This window comes from Helianthus annuus, chromosome 6 (genome assembly GCF_002127325.2).
Source record: "Helianthus annuus cultivar XRQ/B chromosome 6, HanXRQr2.0-SUNRISE, whole genome shotgun sequence".
NCBI lineage: Eukaryota > Viridiplantae > Streptophyta > Magnoliopsida > Asterales > Asteraceae > Helianthus > Helianthus annuus.
Window position 1 is genome coordinate 63061793 of NC_035438.2, and position 17541 is coordinate 63079333.

General features: G+C 40.9%; 2 non-coding genes across 2 annotated transcripts; both read right to left on the reverse strand.

The window, feature by feature from the left end:
- Window positions 1-1548: 1548 nt before the first annotated feature.
- Window positions 1549-1655, reverse strand: LOC118480044. The gene has a single exon (XR_004861684.1). It is a non-coding gene; the product is annotated as a small nucleolar RNA R71 (small nucleolar RNA).
- A 15099-nt stretch (window positions 1656-16754) lies between these two features.
- LOC118480049 lies at window positions 16755-16861 on the reverse strand. The gene has a single exon (XR_004861689.1). It is a non-coding gene; the product is annotated as a small nucleolar RNA R71 (small nucleolar RNA).
- Between the last annotated feature and the right edge of the window lie 680 nt (window positions 16862-17541).

Sequence of the window (17541 nt, forward strand, 5' to 3'; positions counted from 1 at the left end):
AGATTTTCACCATTCATATCTCCACGGTCTATATGGAGGTATGTTGGCTACCTGGTCGGGGGTTAAGGGAACGGTTTGGTAAGGGTCTTGCCCTTGTTCAGCGTTTAGAGGTCCTGCTTGGGACCTGGGTCAAATTTAGTAGGATCTCCTTCAATGCCCATAGGTATTGGATGGCGGGGATCCAAACTCTTTGACCCCCTCATAAGTTAACTACTATTAATACTATAACCCGGCTATTTAGGACTGTATCCCTGCTGACTCAGACTACTTAGCCGAGGGTAACGTCACCGCCATAAGCGGGGCCTACCACAATTTGCATTAATAACTTAATTCATTATCTTTCAATAATCCGACCCTTTAGGATTGTATCCTTGCTGACTCAAACTACTGGGTTGAGGGTAACGTCGCCTTCAAAAGAGGGGCCTACTACAATAACTAAGATAATCTCTTAAACAAGTGCAAAAGTGCAAAAATAATCAAAGGTTATACTAATACACGTGTCGGATCCAAGTGATTCATCTTGTCTATCTGTTTTTATTTTATTTTATTTTTCAGCATTTAGTTAGTTTTTATTTTTCTTAGTTTAAAATATTTTTCTCACTTTTTGATTTGGTTAGACGTTGAGGATAAACCGGTATTAAAAGCTCTTGTGTCCTTGGACGACCTCGGTATCTTACCAACACTATACTACGTCCACGATGGGTGCACTTGCCCATATGTGTGTTTAGTGTTAGTAAATATCGTGTTTTATAAATTTAAAACTTGGCTAAAAGTGTAAAAAAGGGCTTAAAAATACATCAAAAATATAATACACACCGACACACATCAAGTTTTTGGCGCCGTTGCCGGGGACACAAGGATTTTAAGAAAGTTAGGAATCAACGGCCTAATCATATTTTTATTTTTCTTTAATTTTTTAGGATTTTTTCTTAGTTTTTCAGCTTCTGCAGAGCTCAGCACGGGGCCGTGCCTGGTCGGACACGGGCCGTGCTCAGCATCGTTACTGGCAGTTTTTGTTTTTCAAGTTACAGAAGGCTGACCACGGGGCCGTGCCGGTGCAACACGGGGCCGTGTCCAACTTCCAGTAACTGGGATCTGGAAAACAATCACTGCAATTCGGACCACGGGGCCGTGTTCGCTCAACACGGGGCCGTGGTGAACCTTCTGACCAACATTCTTTTCTGTTTTTATTGCAGGACTTGGAACCCGACGCCATCCTCACGTAGGCGCCGCTATCAATGCTCCAAATGTCGAAGCCAATAACTTCGAACTTCGACCGCATTTGATACAAATGCTCCAAAACTCCGCAACCTTCCACGGGCTTGCGGACGAGGATCCCCATCTACATATAACTAATTTCTTAGAAATATGTGATACTTTCGGATCAATGGAGCATCAAACGACGCCATCCGCCTCCGTATGTTTCCATTCTCACTAAAAGACCGAGCGAAAGCGTGGCTCAACGCCCTCCCAGCTGGATCGGTAAACACCTGGGATGAACTAGCCCAAAAATTTCTATATAAGTATTTCCCTCCTGCTAAAACTGCTAAATTAATGGCTGAAATTAATACATACTCACAAGAGGACGGGGAATCCTTATATGAAACTTGGGAAAGGTTCAAGGAGCTATTACGCAAGTGTCCCCATCACGGCCTCGCAATATGGCAACAAGTATCCACTTTCTACAATGGATTGTTGCCACACACTAGGCAAACACTTGATTCTAGCTCCGGGGGACTTTTAGGTAATCGACGCCCACACGAAATATATAATCAAATTGAGGAAATTGCTCAAACCAATTTTCAATGGCACACCCCCCGGGGAAATAAGTTTATCGCCCCGGGCGCCCATAAGGTCGACGAAAGCACTTCTTTACAAGCCCAAATCGAGGCCCTTTCTTCAAAAATAAAAAAATTAGAAATGACAAAAACGGTCTCGGTTATGGCTTGCGAAGGGTGCGGTTGGTCACATGAAAATTGGAGTTGCATGAAAGAAACGGACGATCAACAAGAAATGGTAAACTACATTGATAATAGACCTAGGCCGTCGGGTCCTCCAACGGGAACTTACAACCAAGGATGGCGAAACCACCCAAACCTTGGTTGGAGGGAACCCGACAATAGTAGTAACCAACAAACCTAACGAACAAACTTTCAGCAATCAAGAAATGAGTCACAAAATTTCACTCAACAACAAGGTGGACGAGAAAGGCTCGAAGATACTATATCTCGCCTCGTCTCTGACACTGATAAGAAAAACTCGGAAAGATTTCTACAATTAGAATCTAATTTTAGCAATCAACAAGCTAGCATTCAAAACATAGAAAAACAAATAAATCAAATAGCTCAAAATTTTTCCGAGATACCGCAAGGCGCATTACCTAGCAATACCGAAACAAACCCAAAGGCGTAAGTTCACCTCATCACACTACGAAACCGCACCGTAGGGCCTGCAGAAGTACCGCCATCCACGGAAGAAACAATGCCAACACCTCTGCAGGAAAAGAACTCTCCTCCATCACCAGAGCCTACCAAGGCTCCTCGAGTTCCGTACCCCGGTAGGTTAATTCGTCAAAAGACCAATGAGCAATTCGCAAAATTCGAAAGTTTGTTAAAACAATTGCATGTCAATATTCCTTTTATCGAAGTCCTAACCCAAATGCCCAAATACTCTAAATTTATGAGGGACTTCCTTACACATAAAAAGAAAATTGAAAATTTGCAATTAGTTAATTTAGGCGAAGAATGCTCTGCCCTCGTACTCAATAAACTACCCCAAAAGAAAATCGATCCCGGAAGTTTCACTATTCCATGCTCAATAGGGGAATCGCCCGTTCGCAATGCCTTGGCCGACCTAGGGGCTAGCATTAACCTCATGCCCTCATCAATGTTCAAAAGGCTTGGCTTGGGAACCACGAGCCCTACAAAAATGAGCATACAACTCGCTGATCGATCCGTCAAGTTCCCACAAGGTGTCATCGAGAATGTCTTGGTAAGGGTAAGCAGATTCGTTTATCCAGTTGACTTTGTCATACTCGATATGGAGGAAGACACCGAGGTCCCCCTTATACTAGGGAGACCCTTCCTTGCCACAGCACAAGCGGTGGTAGACATGAATGACGTGACACTGACTTTGAGGTATGGGGATGATGAAGTGAAGTTCGGAGTTGGGAAAAGAATAGAGGACGACGACCCAGTAAACTACATGAAGGTTATTGATTCAAGCTTGGATGCTGCTCTCCGACGGTGTAACATGGGAAGCAAGGCATCCCGCTTAGAAGATATATAACCCCAAATCGGGTCTAGCCAAGGACCCTTATAAACGTGGCGCACCACGGAGGCATTCCGCGGAACTATCCTTAGTTTAGTTTAATCTTTTAGTTTTTGTAGAATAAAACACACTCATGGTGGTAATGGATGAAAAAGGGAACGAGAAAAATGGAACCATGCAAGAAGAACAGAGCAACCCGACAAAAATCTCCATCACAGAAGGCTCAACACGGGCCGTGCCCAACCAACACGGCCCCGTGCTGAGCCCCCTGCAAAAAATCACCCAGTTCAGGTAACTGGACACGGGCCGTGTTCAGCGGACACGCCCCCGTGTCCAGGCTTCTGTTTCAATTCTCTAATTTTCGTTACTGGCACTTGACCACAGGGCCGTGCCCGGTCACCACGGGGCCGTGTCCAGGATGCTAGTAACATAAATCTTTGCTTTTTAACTTACTTTTACACATTCTAATCAACCAAAAACTTTATTTTTGGACACATTGAGGACAATGTGTAATTTAAGTGTGGGGGGGATGCTAAAACCTTGAAATTTTGCAAAATCCTAAACACAAGCCTTACACAAAACTCTATTGGAACCGCTAAACACCCCAAATTTTTTCAAATTTTTTTTTTTCATTTTTTTTATTTACTTGTCTTAGTTTAAGTTGGGAATAACAAGTTCTAAAAAGGTTATATTTTTACAAGTTTACAACCGATAGCGTCGTGATAACAAAGAACCAACGTAAGAAAATTATGAAACGGCATAACAAGTCTAGTTAAAAATTCGATTATATATACTTGATCACATTAAAAACCCATTCCCACAAAAGTGAGTTTTGAGCCTTTATTGAGCATAAAAATATACATATTTAGACTAAATGCTCATTTTTCGTTTCTTGTGTGAATAGCCGCTTGGTTCTTACAAATCTAGAACTTGCCACGACGATACCTTCCCGGTCCTTACCAACTTAAACCCAAGTAAGTAAATGATGGAGGCGTTAGGACTAACCATTTTTCTTTCAACACCATTATTTTTAACTTTTTTTTATCACCTACCCAAAATCCCCCTAGATAGCCCCTTTGAGCCTAAACCTTTCATTTCATTACCCCAAAAACCCTTTTCACCCACCAAAAACCTTTTTTATTTTTCACCCTTTATTTTAGTAACAAGCTCGGTTTTTCGTAAAACTCGCCTTTTTTATGTGATGAAATATATATATATATATATATATATATATATATATATATATATATATATATATATATATGAATGAAGTCAAAAACAAACAAAAGCTATATAAAAGCTTGTTTGGAGAAATACTTCAAAATAAAAAGTCGCTAAAGACAAGGCATTTTACGAAAACCGACGCTTTTACGATTTTCGCCCTTTTTACTAACCACTAACCAACCACCCACCTTTAACCCAAGCCTAACCCTTCACCCAAAAGTCCTCTTGATATTTACAAAGGTAAAAAGTTAAAAAGGAGGAGGATTGATTGCTTGGCAAGCCTATGGAAGGCGTAAGTTCCATGCCGCTCTCGAGTGATTCACTAAAAATATACACCTTCGGCCGAGTGTTGAGTGATCTCCCGTGAGGTATGTGAACTTGTATATAAATGGAATTTTAATAAGGCATGCTATGCCCAAATAAGTAATTTATCTTATGAAACGTTCAAAATAAATCATAACGAATAGGATTGTAAATAAATAAAAATAAAACTTATAAAGACCTTGGATTCCCGACACTCTAGGACAAGCTAAAAAAACTTCTCTTCTACCTATTCCATTTGGGAGTGTAAGCCACATTTAAAGAGTTTTGCTTGAGGACAAGCAAAAGTTCAAGTGTGGGGGTATTTGATGTGTGTAAAATGCAACATATAAATCACATCAATTAAGGCATAAAACTAACCCTTTTTAAGTACTAATGTTGGAAAAAGAGTGTTTTTGTCTTCCTTTTGTATTTTCAGGATGAAATGAGCTCAAAATCACAAAAGAAGCAAAAAGACAACTAATTCTACCATAAATACAAGAAAAGGAACAAAAGTAGACTGCCCGGACCCTCAACGGCACCTCCCAAGGCAAAGGAGAAGAAACAGAGTCTGAATACGCCCCGTGTCCAGCGAACACGGGGGCGTGCCCAGGAAGCAGCAGAAAAGACAAACCAGTAGAAGCTTCCATTGCCCACCACGGGGCCGTGTCCAGCGGGCACGGGGGCGTGGTGAAAGTACAGCAGGCGCATTAATTGTAATTCGCAATTACAATTAATGAAGAGAGAGAATGTCAGACGGGCACGGGGCCGTGTCCAGCGGACACGGGGCCGTGTCCAGCCTTCTGTTCAGCCTATAAATAGAGGAGCTTGGTTTCATTCTCTCTCATCCCTTGGCACACCACCTCTCTCACACTTCATCCACCACCCACCACCACCATAACACCATCATCCACCACCATCATCCATTGTCCATCGTAGAGTGTGTGAGTCGTCTCGGGATCCAAGATTGATAGTAAGAGTTCTTGACAATCAAGGCCATGTTTGCCTAAGTCTCTTACATCACTTGGTGAAGACAAGTGTTTAGTATAATACTTTTTATTTTTAATCTTTTGCACTTTTTATTTGGTTTTGTATTAATGACTTTAATAACTAGTTACTTATGTTGAAGGTGATCTTTCCTTATCGTTTGTCCGTGGTGTCTTGGCGTTATTTTACTGTCTATATAAAATAAAAGATTTTCACCATTCATATCTCCACGGTCTATATGGAGGTATGTTGGCTACCTGGTCGGGGGTTAAGGGAACGGTTTGGTAAGGGTCTTGCCCTTGTTCAGCGTTTAGAGGTCCTGCTTGGGACCTGGGTCAAATTTAGTAGGATCTCCTTCAATGCCCATAGGTATTGGATGGCGGGGATCCAAACTCTTTGACCCCCTCATAAGTTAACTACTATTAATACTATAACCCGGCTATTTAGGACTGTATCCCTGCTGACTCAGACTACTTAGCCGAGGGTAACGTCACCGCCATAAGCGGGGCCTACCACAATTTGCATTAATAACTTAATTCATTATCTTTCAATAATCCGACTCTTTAGGATTGTATCCTTGCTGACTCAAACTACTGGGTTGAGGGTAACGTCGCCTTCAAAAGAGGGGCCTACTACAATAACTAAGATAATCTCTTAAACAAGTGCAAAAGTGCAAAAATAATCAAAGGTTATACTAATACACGTGTCGGATCCAAGTGATTCATCTTGTCTATCTGTTTTTATTTTATTTTATTTTTCAGCATTTAGTTAGTTTTTATTTTTCTTAGTTTAAAATATTTTTCTCACTTTTTGATTTGGTTAGACGTTGAGGATAAACCGGTATTAAAAGCTCTTGTGTCCTTGGACGACCTCGGTATCTTACCAACACTATACTACGTCCACAATGGGTGCACTTGCCCATATGTGTGTTTAGTGTTAGTAAATATCGTGTTTTATAAATTTAAAACTTGGCTAAAAGTGTAAAAAGGGGCTTAAAAATACATCAAAAATATAATACACACCGACACACATCAAGTTTTTAGCGCCGTTGCCGGGGACACAAGGATTTTAAGAAAGTTAGGAATCAACGGCCTAATCATATTTTTATTTTTCTTTAATTTTTTAGGATTTTTTCTTAGTTTTTCAGCTTCTGCAGAGCTCAGCACGGGGCCGTGCCTGGTCGGACACGGGCCGTGCTCAGCATCGTTACTGGCAGTTTTTGTTTTTCAAGTTACAGAAGGCTGACCACGGGGCCGTGCCGGTGCAACACGGGGCCGTGTCCAACTTCCAGTAACTGGGATCTGGAAAACAATCACTGCAATTCTGACCACGGGGCCGTGTTCGCTCAACACGGGACCGTGGTGAACCTTCTGACCAACATTCTTTTCTGTTTTTATTGCAGGACTTGGAACCCGACGCCATCCTCACGTAGTGTATGAGCTCCAGTTCCAATAAAGACATAAAAGAACCGCTAGAAGAACCCGAACGCTTTCTCAGAAAAAGGTTAAAAGCCAAAAACCAAGAGAAGGTTTCGGGTGATCCACCTCCAATGGCGGACCAACGTACCCTTATGGATTATCTACGGCCCACCGTAGGTAATCTAGGCGCCGCTATCAATGCTCCAAATGTCGAAGCCAATAACTTCGAACTTCGACCGCATTTGATACAAATGCTCCAAAACTCCGCAACCTTCCACGGGCTTGCGGACGAGGATCCCCATCTACATATAACTAATTTCTTAGAAATATGTGATACCTTTCGGATCAATGGAGCATCAAACGACGCCATCCGCCTCCGTATGTTTCCATTCTCACTAAAAGACCGAGCGAAAGCGTGGCTCAACGCCCTCCCAGCTGGATCGGTAAACACCTGGGATGAACTAGCCCAAAAATTTCTATATAAGTATTTCCCTCCTGCTAAAACTGCTAAATTAATGGCTGAAATTAATACATACTCACAAGAGGACGGGGAATCCTTATATGAAATTTGGGAAAGGTTCAAGGAGCTATTACGCAAGTGTCCCCATCACGGCCTCGCAATATGGCAACAAGTATCCACTTTCTACAATGGATTGTTGCCACACACTAGGCAGACACTTGATTCTAGCTCCGGGGGACTTTTAGGTAATCGACGCCCACAAGAAATATATAATCAAATTGAGGAAATTGCTCAAACCAATTTTCAATGGCACACCCCCCGGGGAAATAAGTCTATCGCCCCGGGCGCCCATAAGGTCGACGAAAGCACTTCTTTACAAGCCCAAATCGAGGCCCTTTCTTCAAAAATAAAAAAATTAGAAATGACAAAAACGGTCTCGGTTATGGCTTGCGAAGGGTGCGGTGGGTCACATGAAAATTGGAGTTGCATGAAAGAAACGGACGATCAACAAGAAATGGTAAACTACATTGATAATAGACCTAGGCCGTCGGGTCCCCCAACGGGAACTTACAACCAAGGATGGCGAAACCACCCAAACCTTGGTTGGAGGGAACCCGGCAATAGTAGTAACCAACAAACCTAACGAACAAACTTTCAGCAATCAAGAAATGAGTCACAAAATTTCACTCAACAACAAGGTGGACGAGAAAGGCTCGAAGATACTATATCTCGCCTCGTCTCTGACACTGATAAGAAAAACTCGGAAAGATTCTACAATTAGAATCTAATTTTAGGAATCAACAAGCTAGCATTCAAAACATAGAAAAACAAATAAATCAAATAGCTCAAAATTTTTCCGAGAGACCGCAAGGCGCATTACCTAGCAATACCGAAACAAACCCAAAGGCGTAAGTTCACCTCATCACACTACGAAACCGCACCGTAGGGCCTGCAGAAGTACCGCCATCCACGGAAGAAACAATGCCAACACCTCTGCAGGAAAAGAACTCTCCTCCATCACCAGAGCCTACCAAGGCTCCTCGAGTTCCGTACCCCGGTAGGTTAATTCGTCAAAAGACCAATGAGCAATTCGCAAAATTCGAAAGTTTGTTAAAACAATTGCATGTCAATATTCCTTTTATCGAAGTCCTAACCCAAATGCCCAAATACTCTAAATTTATGAGGGACTTCCTTACACATAAAAAGAAAATTGAAAATTTGCAATTAGTTAATTTAGGCGAAGAATGCTCTGCCCTCGTACTCAATAAACTACCCCAAAAGAAAATCGATCCCGGAAGTTTCACTATTCCATGCTCAATAGGGGAATCGCCCGTTCGCAATGCCTTGGCCGACCTAGGGGCTAGCATTAACCTCATGCCCTCATCAATGTTCAAAAGGCTTGGCTTGGGAACCACGAGCCCTACAAAAATGAGCATACAACTCGCTGATCGATCCGTCAAGTTCCCACAAGGTGTCATCGAGAATGTCTTGGTAAGGGTAAGCAGATTCGTTTATCCAGTTGACTTTGTCATACTCGATATGGAGGAAGACACCGAGGTCCCCCTTATACTAGGGAGACCCTTCCTTGCCACAGCACAAGCGGTGGTAGACATGAATGACGTGACACTGACTTTGAGGTATGGGGATGATGAAGTGAAGTTCGGAGTTGGGAAAAGAATAGAGGACGACGACCCAGTAAACTACATGAAGGTTATTGATTCAAGCTTGGATGCTGCTCTCCGACGGTGTAACATGGGAAGCAAGGCATCCCGCTTAGAAGATATATAACCCCAAATCGGGTCTAGCCAAGGACCCTTATAAACGTGGCGCACCACGGAGGCATTCCGCGGAACTATCCTTAGTTTAGTTTAATCTTTTAGTTTTTGTAGAATAAAACACACTCATGGTGGTAATGGATGAAAAAGGGAACGAGAAAAATGGAACCATGCAAGAAGAACAGAGCAACCCGACAAAAATCTCCATCACAGAAGGCTCAACACGGGCCGTGCCCAACCAACACGGCCCCATGCTGAGCCCCCTGCAAAAAATCACCCAGTTCAGGTAACTGGACACGGGCCGTGTTCAGCGGACACGCCCCCGTGTCCAGGCTTCTGTTTCAATTCTCTAATTTTCGTTACTGGCACTTGACCACGGGGCCGTGCCCGGTCACCACGGGGCCGTGTCCAGGATGCTAGTAACATAAATCTTTGCTTTTTAACTTACTTTTACACATTCTAATCAACCAAAAACTTTATTTTTGGACACATTGAGGACAATGTGTAATTTAAGTGTGGGGGGGATGCTAAAACCTTGAAATTTTGCAAAATCCTAAACACAAGCCTTACACAAAACTCTATTGGAACCGCTAAACACCCCAAATTTTTTCAAATTTTTTTTTCATTTTTTTTATTTACTTGTCTTAGTTTAAGTTGGGAATAACAAGTTCTAAAAAGGTTATATTTTTACAAGTTTACAACCGATAGCGTCGTGATAACAAAGAACCAACATAAGAAAATTATGAAACGGCATAACAAGTCTAGTTAAAAATTCGATTATATATACTTGATCACATTAAAAACCCATTCCCACAAAAGTGAGTTTTGAGCCTTTATTGAGCATAAAAATATACATATTTAGACTAAATGCTCATTTTTCGTTTCTTGTGTGAATAGCCGCTTGGTTCTTACAAATCTAGAACTTGCCACGACGATACCTTCCCGGTCCTTACCAACTTAAACCCAAGTAAGTAAATGATGGAGGCATTAGGACTAACCATTTTTCTTTCAACACCATTTTTCTTTCAACACCATTATTTTTAACTTTTTTTTTTATCACCTACCCAAAATCCCCCTAGATAGCCCCTTTGAGCCTAAACCTTTCATTTCATTACCCCAAAAACCCTTTTCACCCACCAAAAACCTTTTTTATTTTTCAACCTTTATTTTAGTAACAAGCTCGGTTTTTCGTAAAACTCGCCTTTTTTATGTGATGAAATATATATATATATATATATATATATATATATATATATATATATATATATATATATATATATATATATATATATATATATATATATATATATATATAGGGGACCGCAAATGTCTCCGATCTCCTCTATTTAATGACCCTCTCTCCTCTCTCCTTTTTAATAGTTGCACACTCTCACTCACATTTTCAAAACCCACCCCAAATGTCTCCGATCTCGACCCCAAATGTCTCCGATCTCGACGCCACCGCCACCCCAAATGCCTCCACCGCCACCGCCACAACTCCGGCGGAGCTAACAACATCTCCGGTAAACTCTCTCTATTTTGCTTCACCATCACCGGAGATCAAGCATCTGTCTCCTCCGCCCTCCGCCCTCTGCCACCGGATATCACTCTTCAGACCACCGGAGATCAAGCTTCTGTGTATTTTTTTTCTGGTTTTCAAAGACCAGTCTTCCCCTGTGTTCTTGATTCTTGATGATCAGTGGGTGTTTAGGGTTTTTCTTAAAAAAGAATGAAGGAGCAGGGGCCGAAGGCGGTGGTGGGGGCGGTGGTTTGGTGGGTGTTGTGCAGAGGCGGAGGCGGTGGTGGTTTAGTTGGTTCAAGGCTGGTGGGGGCGGTTCGATGGCTGGGTGGTGGGCCGGCGTCAGCGCCGCTGTGAGCGGCGGAGGTCCCGGTCTCCTCCTGTGTTGGTGATTCTTGATGATATTGCCCAAAGGTTTGATTTGTTGATGATTTTTGCCCAAAGGTTTGATTTGTTTCTGTTTTGATTTGTTTCTGGTGATTTCTTTTGGCCTTTGTTCTTTCACATGTGTTCTTGAATCTGATGGGTGTTCTTGAGGGTTTGACTTTCTGGGTTTGATTCTGTTTAATCTGGGCTTAAATGTTGTTCATGTTGAATCTGGGTTTGAATGATGTTATTGTGACCTTTTTTTGATCTTGTTGAATTTGCGTTTGAATGATATTCTGTTTTTTGAATGATGTTCATGCTGAATCTGGGTTGAATGTTGTTCATGTTGAATCTGGGTTGAGTTTGGGTTTGAATGTTGTTTATGTTGATCTATGGGTTTTGATTTGTGATATTTAAATCTGTGGGTTTTGATACGATCGACGGGGTGGCGATGATGCAAAAAAAAAAAAAAACCGTAGATTTTGATGACGTTGGCGCGGCAAGGACGGCGGAGGGTAGGGTTTTTGATCCTGCAACCCCACTTTTGCAGCCTGTTTGATTATTGGATAATCTGAGCCAAACCCCGTTTTTTTTCGAGATACCCTTTGTTTTTTATGTTTGTTGGGTTTTTATATTTTTTTTGAGGCGTCGATGATGATAATAATATATCTGAGACACCTCCCGAATTTGCAATTTCTGGGTGTGTACGTTTTTGCGTAAAAAAAAATTTTGTAAAAAAAAAATAACCCGTAAACGTTTTTACGTAAAACGTAAAAACGTGAAGCGTAAAAAGTTTTACGTAAAACGTTTTACGTAAATCGTAAAAAGTCTTACGTAAAACGCAAAACGTAAAACGCAAAACGTAAAACGTTTTACGTTTTACGTAAAACGTAAATCGTTAACGTTTTACGTTTTACATAAAACGTAAAAACTAAATTTTTTTTCGTAAGACGTAAAAAGTTTTACGTAAACCGTAAACCGTAAAAAGTTTTACGTAAAACGTAAAACGTAAAAAGTTTTTCGTAAAACGTAATTTTTTTCATAAAACGTAAAACATAAAGTTTTTTTTAGTAAAACGTAGAAAGGTTTACGTAAAACGTAAAAAAGTTTTACGTAAACGTAAAACGTAAAAAGTTTTACGTAAAACGTAATTTTTTTTCCGTAAAACGTAAAAAGTTTTTCGTAAAACGTAAAAAGTTTTAGGTAAAACGTAAAACATAAAGTTTTTTTAGTAAAACGTAAAAAGTTTTACGTAAATGTCATTTAAAAACCGGCGCGTAAAACGTAAAAACGTAAAAAACGTTAACGTAGAAAACCGGCGTGTAAAACGTAAAAAAACGTTAACGTAAAAAACCGGCGCGTAAAATGTAAAAAAACGTTAACGTAAAAAGCCGGCACGTAAAACGTAAATAACGTTAACGTAAAAAAACGGCGCGTTGAAAAAAACGACGCGTTGAAAAAACGAAGCGTGAAAAAGCCGAGCGTAAAAACGGCGCGTCAAAAAACGAGGCGTGAAAAAAAGCCGGGTGTAAAAACGGCGCTTTGAAAAAACGTCGCGTTAAAAAACGTTGAAAAAAACGGCGCGTTAAAAAAAAACGCCGATTGAGAAAAACGGCGCCTTTAAAAAAACGGCGCGTAAAAACGGCGCGCAATAAAACAGGGCTAAATGGGGCGTAAAAAAAATTGGGGCGAAACGGGGTGAAAAAAATTTGGGCGGAGACGGAGCATAAAAAACGGCGCGCAAAAAAACTGCGCACAAATAAAATTCGCGTAAAAAACGGGACGTAAAAAACGTCACGGTAAAACGGGACGCCACAAAACCGGCGCGCAAAAAAATTCGGTTTGTTAAAAAAATGTTAATTTAAAAAGAGATTTTAATAAAAATATTCTTTTAATAAAACATTTTCACAAAATTTGAATTAAAAAAATGATTTTAATAAAAAATTGTTAGACAAATCTGAATTTTGAAATTTTGTTTAACATAAAATTCTGATTTTTTAATATAAAGTAATTAATGAATAAAACAAAAAGACAATTAAATATAATATATATATAAAGACAAAATAGTGTAATTTTACTATAATACCCTTTTGGATTAAAATATTAAAGACATAATAATACAAAATCCATTTAATATTAATTTTAGTTACTTTAAATCTCATCCATCCATCTTCTTGATCTAAAGGCTATAAAGTGGTTCTCTCAGTTCTTACAACTGGAGGTGGTTCTCATTCTAGCGGTCCCCTATATATATATATATATGAATGAAGTCAAAAACAAACAAAAGCTATATAAAAGCTTGTTTGGAGAAATACTTCAAAATAAAAAGTCGCTAAAGACAAGGCATTTTACGAAAACCGACGCTTTTACGATTTTCGCCCTTTTTACTAACCACTAACCAACCACCCACCTTTAACCCAAGCCTAACCCTTCACCCAAAAGTCCTCTTGATATTTACAAAGGTAAAAAGTTAAAAAGGAGGAGAATTGATTGCTTGGCAAGCCTATGGAAGGCGTAAGTTCCATGCCGCTCTCGAGTGATTCACTAAAAATATACACCTTCGGCCGAGTGTTGAGTGATCTCCAGTGAGGTATGTGAACTTGTATATAAATGGAATTTTAATAAGGCATGCTATGCCCAAATAAGTAATTTATCTTATGAAACGTTCAAAATAAATCATAACGAATAGGATTGTAAATAAATAAAAATAAAACTTATAAAGACCTTGGATTCCCGACACTCTAGGACAAGCTAAAAAAACTTCTCTTCTACCTATTCCATTTGGGAGTGTAAGCCACATTTAAAGAGTTTTGCTTGAGGACAAGCAAAATTTCAAGTGTGGGGGTATTTGATGTGTGTAAAATGCAACATATAAATCACATCAATTAAGGCATAAAACTAACCCTTTTTAAGTACTAATGTTGGAAAAAGAGTGTTTTTGTCTTCCTTTTGTATTTTCAGGATGAAATGAGCTCAAAATCACAAAAGAAGCAAAAAGACAACTAATTCTACCATAAATACAAGAAAAGGAACAAAAGTAGACTGCCCGGACCCTCAACGGCACCTCCCAAGGCAAAGGAGAAGAAACAGAGTCTGAACACGCCCCGTGTCCAGCGAACACGGGGGCGTGCCCAGGAAGCAGCAGAAAAGACAAACCAGTAGAAGCTTCCATTGCCCACCACGGGGCCGTGTCCAGCGGGCACGGGGGCGTGGTGAAAGTACAGCAGGCGCATTAATTGTAATTCGCAATTACAATTAATGAAGAGAGAGAATGTCAGACGGGCACGGGGCCGTGTCCAGCGGACACGGGGCCGTGTCCAGCCTTTTGTTCAGCCTATAAATAGAGGAGCTTGGTTTCATTCTCTCTCATCCCTTGGCACACCACCTCTCTCACACTTCATCCACCACCCACCACCACCATAACACCATCATCCACCACCATCATCCATTGTCCATCGTAGAGTGTGTGAGTCGTCTCGGGATCCAAGATTGATAGTAAGAGTTCTTGACAATCAAGGCCATGTTTGCCTAAGTCTCTTACATCACTTGGTGAAGACAAGTGTTTAGTATAATACTTTTTATTTTTAATCTTTTGCACTTTTTATTTGGTTTTGTATTAATGACTTTAATAACTAGTTACTTATGTTGAAGGTGATCTTTCCTTATCGTTTGTCCGTGGTGTCTTGGCGTTATTTTACTGTCTATATAAAATAAAAGATTTTCACCATTCATATCTCCACGGTCTATATGGAGGTATGTTGGCTACCTGGTCGGGGGTTAAGGGAACGGTTTGGTAAGGGTCTTGCCCTTGTTCAGCATTTAGAGGTCCTGCTTGGGACCTGGGTCAAATTTAGTAGGATCTCCTTCAATGCCCATAGGTATTGGATGGCGGGGATCCAAACTCTTTGACCCCCTCATAAGTTAACTACTATTAATACTATAACCCGGCTATTTAGGACTGTATCCCTGCTGACTCAGACTACTTAGCCGAGGGTAACGTCACCGCCATAAGCGGGGCCTACCACAATTTGCATTAATAACTTAATTCATTATCTTTCAATAATCCGACCCTTTAGGATTGTATCCTTGCTGACTCAAACTACTGGGTTGAGGGTAACGTCGCCTTCAAAAGAGGGGCCTACTACAATAACTAAGATAATCTCTTAAACAAGTGCAAAAGTGCAAAAATAATCAAAGGTTATACTAATACACGTGTCGGATCCAAGTGATTCATCTTGTCTATCTGTTTTTATTTTATTTTATTTTTCAGCATTTAGTTAGATTTTATTTTTCTTAGTTTAAAATATTTTTCTCACTTTTTGATTTGGTTAGACGTTGAGGATAAACCGGTATTAAAAGCTCTTGTGTCCTTGGACGACCTCGGTATCTTACCAACACTATACTACGTCCACAATGGGTGCACTTGCCCATATGTGTGTTTAGTGTTACTAAATATCGTGTTTTATAAATTTAAAACTTGGCTAAAAGTGTAAAAAGGGGCTTAAAAATACATCAAAAATATAATACACATCGACACACATCAAGTTTTTGGCGCCGTTGCCGGGGACACAAGGATTTTAAGAAAGTTAGGAATCAACGGCCTAATCATATTTTTATTTTTCTTTAATTTTTTAGGATTTTTTCTTAGTTTTTCAGCTTCTGCAGAGCTCAGCACGGGGCCGTGCCTGGTCGGACACGGGCCGTGCTCAGCATCGTTACTGGCAGTTTTTGTTTTTCAAGTTACAGAAGGCTGACCACGAGGCCGTGCCGGTGCAACACGGGGCCGTGTCCAACTTCCAGTAACTGGGATCTGGAAAACAATCACTGCAATTCTGACCACGGGGGCGTGTTCGCTCAACACGGGGCCGTGGTGAACCTTCTGACCAACATTCTTTTCTGTTTTTATTGCAGGACTTGGAACCCGACGCCATCCTCACGTAGTGTATGAGCTCCAGTTCCAATAAAGACATAAAAGAACCGCTAGAAGAACCCGAACGCTTTCTCAGAAAAAGGTTAAAAGCCAAAAACCAAGAGAAGGTTTCGGGTGATCCACCTCCAATGGCGGACCAACGTACCCTTATGGATTATCTACGGCCCACCGTAGGTAATCTAGGCGCCGCTATCAATGCTCCAAATGTCGAAGCCAATAACTTCGAACTTCGACCGCATTTGATACAAATGCTCCAAAACTCCGCAACCTTCCACGGGCTTGCGGACGAGGATCCCCATCTACATATAACTAATTTCTTAGAAATATGTGATACCTTTCGGATCAATGGAGCATCAAACGACGCCATCCGCCTCCGTATGTTTCCATTCTCACTAAAAGACCGAGCGAAAGCGTGGCTCAACGCCCTCCCAGCTGGATCGGTAAACACCTGGGATGAACTAGCCCAAAAATTTCTATATAAGTATTTCCCTCCTGCTAAACTGCTAAATTAATGTCTGAAATTAATACATACTCACAAGAGGACGGGGAATCCTTATATGAAACTTGGGAAAGGTTCAAGGAGCTATTACGCAAGTGTCCCCATCACGGCCTCGCAATATGGCAACAAGTATCCACTTTCTACAATGGATTGTTGCCACACACTAGGCAGACACTTGATTCTAGCTCCGGGGGACTTTTAGGTAATCGACGCCCACACGAAATATATAATCAAATTGAGGAAATTGCTCAAACCAATTTTCAATGGCACACCCCCCGGGGAAATAAGTCTATCGCCCCGGGCGCCCATAAGGTCGACGAAAGCACTTATTTACAAGCCCAAATCGAGGCCCTTTCTTCAAAAATAAAAAAATTAGAAATGACAAAAACGGTCTCGGTTATGGCTTGCGAAGGGTGCGGTGGGTCACATGAAAATTGGAGTTGCATGAAAGAAACGGACGATCAACAAGAAATGGTAAACTACATTGATAATAGACCTAGGCCGTCGGGTCCCCCAACGGGAACTTACAACCAAGGATGGCGAAACCACCCAAACCTTGGTTGGAGGGAACCTGGCAATAGTAGTAACCAACAAACCTAACGAACAAACTTTCAGCAATCAAGAAATGAGTCACAAAATTTCACTCAACAACAAGGTGGACGAGAAAGGCTCGAAGATACTATATCTCGCCTCGTCTCTGACACTGATAAGAAAAACTCGGAAAGATTTCTACAATTAGAATCTAATTTTAGGAATCAACAAGCTAGCATTCAAAACATAGAAAAACAAATAA